The sequence below is a fragment of the Arachis hypogaea genome, chromosome 3 (assembly GCF_003086295.3).
Source record: "Arachis hypogaea cultivar Tifrunner chromosome 3, arahy.Tifrunner.gnm2.J5K5, whole genome shotgun sequence".
Classification (NCBI taxonomy): Eukaryota; Viridiplantae; Streptophyta; class Magnoliopsida; order Fabales; family Fabaceae; genus Arachis; species Arachis hypogaea.
In genome coordinates this window covers 104,107,584-104,117,122 of record NC_092038.1, presented here as the reverse complement: position 1 = coordinate 104,117,122, position 9,539 = coordinate 104,107,584, and the positions used below count along the sequence as shown (strand labels likewise).

Here is a 9,539-nt window from a genome sequence, read left to right as displayed (position 1 = left end):
ATGGTTTTACTTTCCCTTCTTATTATGTGATGTATGTGAAAAACATGTTTCCTAGACTTTAAAAATATTAATTTTAATTACCTTGTATTGCCATTCGATGCCGTGATTTGTGTGTTAAGTATTTTCAGGTCTTCTAAGGTAGGAATGATTTAAAGGATGGAAAGGAGACATACAAAAATGGAAGGAAAGCATAAAATGGAGTTTTTGAAGAAACTGGCAGTGACGCGTCCGCATGGACAACGCGGACGCGTGGTTCGCACAAAAAGGGATCGACGCGAGTGCCTGGATGAGGCGAACACGTGACTCGCGAAATACAACTGACGCGGGCGCATGACTGACGCAACCGCGTGGAAGAGCAACACTCCAGATGACGCGACCGCGTGACCCACGCGGACGCGTGACGTGCGCGATCTGTAGAATTTACAGAAGTTGTCCTCAGCGATTTCCGGGCCTTTTTGGTCCAGATCCAAATCCAGAGAACACAGATTGAAGGATTACAAATGGAAGGATCCACCCATTCATGAGGGAGGAGGAAAAATACACACTTTTAGGATTTAGATGTAGTTTTTAGTGAGAGAGGTTCCCTCCTCTCTCTTAGGATTAGGATTAGGATTTTTAGAACTTAGGAATATTTTTATCTCATCTTATTATCAGGTTCAATATCTTTTTATTTCGACTTCTCTTAATTGTTGATTATCGATGTTGCTTATTTGGCTTATGACTCTTCATATTTGGATTGATTTTATTTTATTAATGCAATTGAGATATTTCAGACTTATATGTTATTGATGTTTGGGCTCTATCCAAATTATTTTTATTCAAGTAGATTTTATTCCCTTTTAGCCTTGGTTGATTATTGAGATGTTTTCAGATATATGATTTTAATTTATCTTTCTACATTCTTGGCTTTGGTTGATTAATTGGTAACTCTTGAGTTGTCAAACTCAGCAGTGGTTGAAATTGGCAGATTCTAATTGATCTAGATCGCTCTAAAACTAGTCTTCCCACAGGGATTGACTAGGACTTGAGGATCAAACTAATAGTCCACTTGACTTTCCTTTGCTTTAGTAAAGGTTAACTAAGTGGGAGAAAAATCCAATTCTCATCACAATTGATAAGGACAACTGGATAGGACTTCCAGTTTTCATACATTGGCAAGAGTTTCTATTAGATATTAAATTATTAATTCTTGCAATCTATTTCTCTTGCTTAAAACCTTTTTAAAACCCCAAAATATACCTTTGCATAACAAATAATAAGAACACCTCCCTGCAATTCCTTGAGAAGACGACCCGAGGTTTAAATACTTCGGTTATCAATTTTATCAGGGGTTTGTTACTTGTGACAACCAAATGTTTGTATGAAGGGATTTTCTATTGGTTTAAAATCTATGCTTACAACGCTACTATATTTTTATAAAATTCTTTACTAGCAAAAATCCTAACGTCAAAATGGCGCCGTTGCCGGGGAATTGCAAACGTGTGCCTTATTATTGGTTATTGTAAATATTTTTCAAATATATATATATATATATATATTTTCTTTTACTTGTTTATTTGTTTTCTCTCTTCCCTCTTATTTCTGATAGCTATTATGAATTCTCAAGTGAATTCTCAATGCTCTTGCATCCACAAGTGAATTCTTTGAGAGAGAAGACTCTTCCCCAAGTGAATACGAAGATGATGCAGAGGTCAACTTCTCTCAGCCTCCCAATTATGACTCGAGTGATGAAGAACACATGGTTGAAGTGGAAGAAATTTGCCAAGAAGTGGAGGAATTCATAGAAGACCACAAGGGAGTAGAGCTTGCAGAACCACCGAAAACACCTATCCCACGGCCATTACCACCCAATACGAACTTCAAGTGGATAAAATCCTTGACTTTCATCTTTACTTTTTCACTTGAATATGGTTTGCTTGAGACAGATGGCCAGCTTCGAGCTCTTTGCGGCTTTAAAAGCAAATGGGAAATGACTCGCACTCAGAGCTGGTATGTGATGAGCGGATAATTTATACGCTTTTTGGCATTGTTTTTAGTATGTTTTTAGTATGTTTTAGTTAGTTTTTATTATATTTTTATTAGTTTTTATTTAAAATTCACTTTTCTAGACTTTACTATGCGTTTCTGTGTTTTTCTGTGATTTCAGGTATTTTCTGGCTGAAATTGAGGGACTTGAGCAAAAATCTGATTCAGAGGCTGAAAAGGACTGCAGATGCTGTTGGATTCTGACCTCCTTGCACTCGAAGTGGATTTTCTAGAACTACAGAAACCCAATTGGCACGCACTCAATTGCGTTGGAAAGTAAACATCCTTGGCTTTCCAGCAATATATAATAGTCCATACTTTGCCCGAGATTTGATGGCCCAAACAGGCGTTCCATGTCAGCTCAAGAATTCTGGCGTAAAACACCGGAACTGGCACAAGAATGGGAGTTAAACGCCCAAACTGGCACAAAAGCTGGCGTTTAACTCCAAGAAAAATCTCTACACATGAAATCTTCAATGCTCAGCCCAAGCACACACCAAGTGGGCCCGGAAGTGGATTTTTATGTCATTTACTCATCTTTGTAAACCCTAAGCTACTAGTTCTCTACAAATAGGACCTTTTGCTATTGTATTTGACATCTTTTGATCATGTTTTTATGATTGAACCCTCTTTGCGAGGCTGGCCATTCGGCCATGCCTAGACCTTGTTCTTATGTATTTTCAACGGTGGAGTTTCTACACACCATAGGTTAAGGTGTGGAGTTTCTTCGATTCAATTCGGCTTATTCTTGTTCTATGATATCACTTGTTCCTCAGCTTGATGAATGTGATGATCCGTGACACTCATCATCATTCTCACCTATGAACGTGTGCTTGACAACCACCTCCGTTCTACCTTAGACTGAGTGTTTATCTCTTGGATTCCTTAATCAGAATCTTCGTGGTATAAGCTAGAATTGATGGCGGCATTCAAGAGAATCCGGAAGGTCTAAACCTTGTCTGTGGTATTCTGAGTAGGATTCAAGGATTGAATGACTGTGACGAGCTTCAAACTCCTGAAGGCTGGGCGTTAGTGACAGACGCAAAAGAATCACTGGATTCTATTCCAACCTTATTGAGAACCGACAGATGATTAGCCGTGCTGTGACAGAGCGCGTTGAACATTTTCACTGAGAGGACGGGACTGTAGCCATTGACAACGGTGATGCCCAACATACAGCTTGCCATGGAAAGGAGTAAGAAGGATTGGATGAAGACAGTAGGAAAGCAGAGAGACGGAAGGGACAAAGCATCTCCATACACTTATCTGAAATTCTTACCAATGAATTACATAAGTATCTCTATCTTTATTTTATGCTTTATTCATAAATCATTCATAACCATTTGAATTTGCCTGACTGAGATTTACAAGATGACCATAGCTTGCTTCATACCAACAATCTCTGTGGGATCGACCCTTACCCACGTAAGGTTTATTACTTTGACGACCCTGTGCACTTGCTGGTTAGTTGTGCGAAGTTGTGATAAAGAGTTGAGATTGCAATTGTGCGTACCATGTTGATGGTGCCATTGATGATCACAATTTCGTGCACCAAGTTTTTGGCGCCGTTGCCGGGGATTGTTTGAGTTTGGACAACCGACGGTTCATCTTGTTGCTTAGATTAGGTATTTTTCAGAATTTTTAAGAATGAATTCTAGAGTTTCAAGCTGATGTTCTTATCATCACCAAAGCTGATTGATTCTCATCAATTTAGCTCTTGAATGCAATGTCCTGCTGAAGCTTGGCTAGCCATGTCTAATTTCTTTAGACCGAAGCTTTAGACTAACATTGCATGATTCCTGGAATTCTTATTAAAAATTTTGAATCTCTTTATTTTTTTCTCCATATAATTTTCGAAAAATCCAAAAAAAAAATTACAAAATCATAAAAAAACAAAAATATTTTATATTTCTTGTTGAGTCTAGTGTCTCATTTTAAGTTTGGTGTCAATTGCATGCATTCTTTGAATTCAATCATGTGTCTTCATTGATCTTCAAGTTGTTCTTGATGATTTCATTGCTCTGATCTTTAAATTCTCTTGTCTTGAGTGTTTTGTTGTTTCTCATATGCATTCTCAACTTGTTAGTGTCAGTAGTATACAAACTTATATGTTTGCTGTCTTGCATGCATTGTTTAGTTGATCTTAGTTTCATTTTGATTATTCCTCATTATTAAAAATCCAAAAAAAATTTAATTTGTGTCTTTTCAAGTCAATAATACAGAGAATTGAAGATTCAGAACATACAACAGAGGAATTACACAGAAAAAGCTGGGCGTTCAAAATGCCCAGTGAGGAAGGAAAACTGGCGTTTAAACACCAGCCAGGGTGCCTGGCTGGGCGTTTAACGCCCAAAAGGGTAGCATTTTGGGCGTTAAATGCCAGAATGGATACCATTCTGGGCGTTTAACGCTAAGATGGCACAAGAGGGAAGATTTTGTTTTTAATTCAAATTTTTTCAAGTTTCCATAATTTTTCAAAATTAAATCTTTTTCAAATCATATCTTTTCAATCATATACTTTCAAAATCAATTTCTTTCCACTTTTCAAAAATACTTGCTAACAATTAATGATTTGATTCAACATTTCAAGTATGTTACCTTTTCTGTTGAGAAAGGTTTAATATCTGAATCATATCTTTCAAATTTCTTGTTAGCCAAGTCATTAATTTTCAAAATCAAATCTTTTTTTAAATTATTTTTCAATCATATCTTTTCAATCATATCTCTTTAAAACCATAACTTTTCAATCATATCTTTTCAATCACATCTTTTTCAAAATAGTTTTCAATCATATCTCTTTGATTTCCAATTTCAAAATCTTTTTCAAAATCACTTTATTTCTTTCTCAATCTTAGTTTTCGAAAATCAATTACCATTTTTTTCAAAATTTCTTTTAATTAATTAACTTTAATTTTTGAAAATTTCTTCCCCTCTTCTCACATCCTTCTATTTATGGACTAACACTCCTCCTCAATGCACAATTCGAACTCTATCTTTCTAAGTTCAAATTCTTCTACCTCTTCCTTCCATTTTTCTTTTCCTCTGACACCTCAAGGAATCTCTATACTGTGACATAGAGGATTCCATATTTTCTTGTTCTCTTCTCTTTCATATGAGCAGGAGCAAAGACAAAAGCATTCTTGTTGAGGCTGACCCTGAACCTGAAAGGACCTTGAAGCGAAAGCTAAGAGAAGCTAAAGCACAACTCTCTGTAGAGGATGATGGTGTTTTTGTGGAAAACGAATTTTCCAACACAAAACTCAACCTGCAAGTATACCGGGTCGCATCAAGTAGTAATAACTCACTTAGAGTGAGGTCGATTGGTGGACGAAATTGTATCTCTTTATGGAATATGATAATAGAGCTGGTCCAAGATCAACTTCGTTCAAATAACCAGCAAGTGTACTGGGTCGTCCAAGTAATACCTTACGTGAGTAAGGGTCGAATCCACAGAGATTATTGGTTTGAAGCAATCAATATTTATTTTATTAGTCTTAGTCAGGATATCAATAGGATTATTTGGATTTATTTGTAAAAAGCCAAACTGCAAATTTCATAAAATTGTAAGTTAAAATAAAAGAGTTACTTGATTTTCAGTACTGGGGAATATGTTGGAGTTTTGGAGATGCTTTGCCCTCTGACTTCAACTCTTCCTTGAAATCCTCTTCTCACACGCAGGTTCCTTCCATGGCAAGCTCTATGTAGGGTGTCACCGTTGTCAATGGCTACTTCCCATCCTCGCAGTGAAAACTATGCACGCACTCTGTCACAGTACGGCTAATCACCGGTTGGTTCCTGCTCCTACTGGAATAGAATCACTCTTTTGCGTCTGTCACTAACGCCCAGCAGGTTAAAGTTTGAAGCACGTCACAGTCATTCAATCCTGGAATCCTACTCGGAATACCACAGACAAGGTTTAGACTTTCCGGATTCTCATGAATGCCGCCATCAATCCGGCTTATACCACGAAGATTCTGTTGGGGAATCTAAGAGATATTCATTCAATCTGATGTAGAACGGAGGTGGTTGTCAGGCACACGTTCATGGGTTGAGGAAGGTGATGAGTGTCACGGATCATCACCTTCTCCACGGTTAAGCGCGAATAAACATCTTAGATAAGAACAAGCGTGTTTGAATGGAAAACAAAGGAATTGTATTAAATCATCGAGACGCTGCAGAGCTCCTCACCCCCAACAATGGAGTTTAGAGACTCATGCCGTCACAAAGTATGTAATTCAGATCTGAAAATGTCATGAGGTACAAGATAAGTCTGTAAAAGTTGTTTAAATAGTAAACTAGTACCCTAGGTTTACAGGAAATGAATAAACTAAGATAATTGGTGCAGAAATCCACTTCTGGGGCCCACTTGGTGTGTGCTGGGGCTGAGACTAAAGCTTTTCACGTGTGGAGGCCTTTCTTGGCGTCAAACTTCAGGTTGTGACGTGTTTTGGGCGTCCAACTCCGGATAATGACGTTTTTCTGGCGTTTAACTCCAGACAGCAGCATGAACTTGGCGTTTAACGCCAAGTTACGTCGTCTATCCTCGCTCAAAGTATGGACTATTATATATTGCTGGAAAGCCCTGGATGTCTACTTTCCAACGCCGTTGAGAGCGCGCCAATTGGACTCCTGTAGCTCCAGAAAATCCATTTCGAGTGCAGGGAGGTCAGGATCCAACAGCATCAGCAGTCCTTTTTCAGCCTAAGTCAGATTTTTGCTCAGCTCCCTCAATTTCAGCCAGAAAATATCTGAAATCACAGAAAAACACACAAACTCATAGTAAAGTCCAGAAATATGATTTTTGCCTAAAAACTAATATTATTCTACTAAAAACTAACTAAAACATGCTAAAATCTACATGAAATTACCCCCAAAAAGTGTATAAAATATCCGCTCATCATCGATCCCATAGGGATTGATGGATCAAGCAACTTTAGTGGGTGATTAGTTTAGTCAAGCTAACATTGAAGGGATATTGGATGAAATGTAGCCAACAGAATTATAAATGACAGGAAATTTAAAGTTGCAGAATCTAAATGGGCAGAAAACCTAAAGAGCAAGAAAGTAAAATAGATGAAACTTAAATTGCAAGAAAAGTAAATTACATCAAATGTATATGGGGCTGGGGTGCTGGAAATTAAAATTCAACAAGAAAATGTAAAGAGCAATCAAGCAGAGGAGTAAAAGATGAAATAAGTGCAGCAGATTTAAACAGAAATGGAAAATTGCTTGAAGAAGCAACACAGAATGTAATTAAGCTCAATTGTGAAATTTAAAGAGACAAGTGAGGATCTCAGGGAATCAATGAGACTAGAAAACAAGTCTAGATCTCAATTCCTTCCTTGACCCAACCAAGAACAATTGCAGAAGGAAAGAAGATGAAAGCAGTAAAGAGAGTTTTGGTTCAAATCCTTAATTCACTGAAATTTTGCAGAAGAATAACAAGAGAAGTTGCAGATGGAGAATGAAAACAGAATTCCTTCCAATCTCCACCCAAGATTCAAAACAGAAATGAAAACTAAAAGAGAGAGCTATCTACTACTACTACTCCCTAATGGATCTGGCCTCCCCTTTTAATTGAGCTCCAATTGATGCCTTTATATAGGCTTTACTAAATGAAAAATGAAAATGAAATTAAAACAAATTACAAAAATGAAAATCCTAATTTAATTGATCCATATGCCTTTGAGTGATGATGTGGGCTTTGCTTGCTTTGGATTTGAGGAGAAATGGGTTTGGTTGGCCTTGATTCAATTTGGTGAGAAATTGAATTAAATTGAATTTTGGTTGATTTTGGCCCATATGTTGCTCCCAGGAGGCTGCCCTGCCCTTGTGGAGGGCAAAGCAGGGAAGCTTTGTGTGGGCACCAACTAGCGTGCCAAATTTTGGGGGGTATCAAGATGCTGCCCTGCCCTTGTGGAGAGCAGGGTAGTGGTGTCATGGTGCGTGCCATGCTTCCCTGGGCCGTGTCAAAGTGATGCGCGCAAGCTCCCTTGTGTGTAGCGCTCCCCACTTCCCCTTAGGTGCTTGTGTTCGAACCTTGGTGAAAGCACTTGAGGAGCAATTTTTCCTTGATTTTCCATGAAGAGAGCACGACATTGCCCTGCTCTCCAAGAGGGCAGGGCAGAAAATTGAGCGCTACTTTGTTTTGGAGTGAGGCTCCAGCTTCGAGCCTTGGTGGAAGCACTTTGGTTTATTTTCGCTTATTTTTGGCCCTTAAAGATGCCTTTCGTTCCTGCCTCAATTTTACGCCAAATATGAATTGCTATATATTGTTGGAAAGCTCTAAATGTCAGCTTTCCAACGCAACTGGAAGCACATCAATTGGACATCTGTAGCTCAAGTTATATCCCTTTGAAGGAGGCATGGTCATGCTGTGAGCGCCCAGATTTTACCTTAGCGAAAATTCTTGCTTCCAACCTCACTTTGCATCACGATTCTGCCCTGCCCTTGGCAAGAGCAGGGCAGTGTGCGCTGATTGCTTATTCTCCTTTGATTTTGTCATGGGCCACGCTTTTAAAAGCGTGGCCTAAGGCTCCAAAGTGTGCTCCAACTTCAAAGTGTGTCCCAAAGCTCTTTTTTTCTCCTTTTTTTGTGCTTCTTTGCTTCTTTTTCTTCTTATTTCCTACAAGATTTATAAAATTAAAATATCAAGAAAATATATCCTTTAAGTACAAAAGCATTCAATATTTAAGCATAAATCATCAATTTCTTGTATGAAAAAGCATAGAAAATAGGTATATGATGACATGTCATCAGAGGACCTAACAGAAATCTTCAAACAAGAAGAAGACATGGTAGCCGAAAACAATAACAATGCCAACAATGCAAGGAAGGTGTTGGGTGACTTTACTGCACCTACTCCCGACTTCTATGGGAGAAGCATCTCTATCCCTGCCATTGGAGCAAACAACTTTGAGCTTAAGCCCCAATTAGTTTCTCTAATGCAACATAATTGCAAGTTCCATGGACTTCCATTGGAAGATCCTCATCAGTTTTTAGCTGAGTTCTTGCAAATCTGTGACACTGTCAAGACTAATGGGGTTGACCCTGAGGTCTACAGCCTTATGATATTCCCTTTTGCTGTAAGAGACAGAGCTCGGATATGGTTGGACTCACAACCTAAAGAAAGTCTGAATTCTTGGGAAAAGCTAGTCAATGCCTTCTTGGCAAAGTTCTTTCCACCTCAAAAATTGAGTAAGCTTAGAGTGGAAGTCCAAACCTTCAGACAGAAGGAAGGTGAATCCCTCTATGAAGCTTGGGAAAGATACAAACAATTGATCAAAAAGTGTCCCTCTGACATGCTTTCTGAATAGAGCATCATAGGTATCTTCTATGATGGTCTGTCTGAACTGTCCAAGATGTCATTGGACAGCTCTGCTGGAGGATCTCTTCATCTGAAGAAGACGCCTGCAGAAGCTCAAGAACTCATTGAAATAGTTGCAAATAACCAATTCATGTACACTTCTGAAAGGAATCCTGTGAACAATGGGACGAATCAGAAGAAAGGAGTT

The 9,539-nt window shown here is 38.4% G+C and overlaps 1 non-coding gene across 1 annotated transcript; it reads right to left on the bottom strand.

The window, feature by feature from the left end:
* Positions 1–9,224: 9,224 nt before the first annotated feature.
* LOC112793043 (small nucleolar RNA R71) lies at positions 9,225–9,332 on the bottom strand. The gene has a single exon (XR_003197753.1). It is a non-coding gene; the product is annotated as a small nucleolar RNA R71 (small nucleolar RNA).
* Positions 9,333–9,539: the final 207 nt, after the last annotated feature.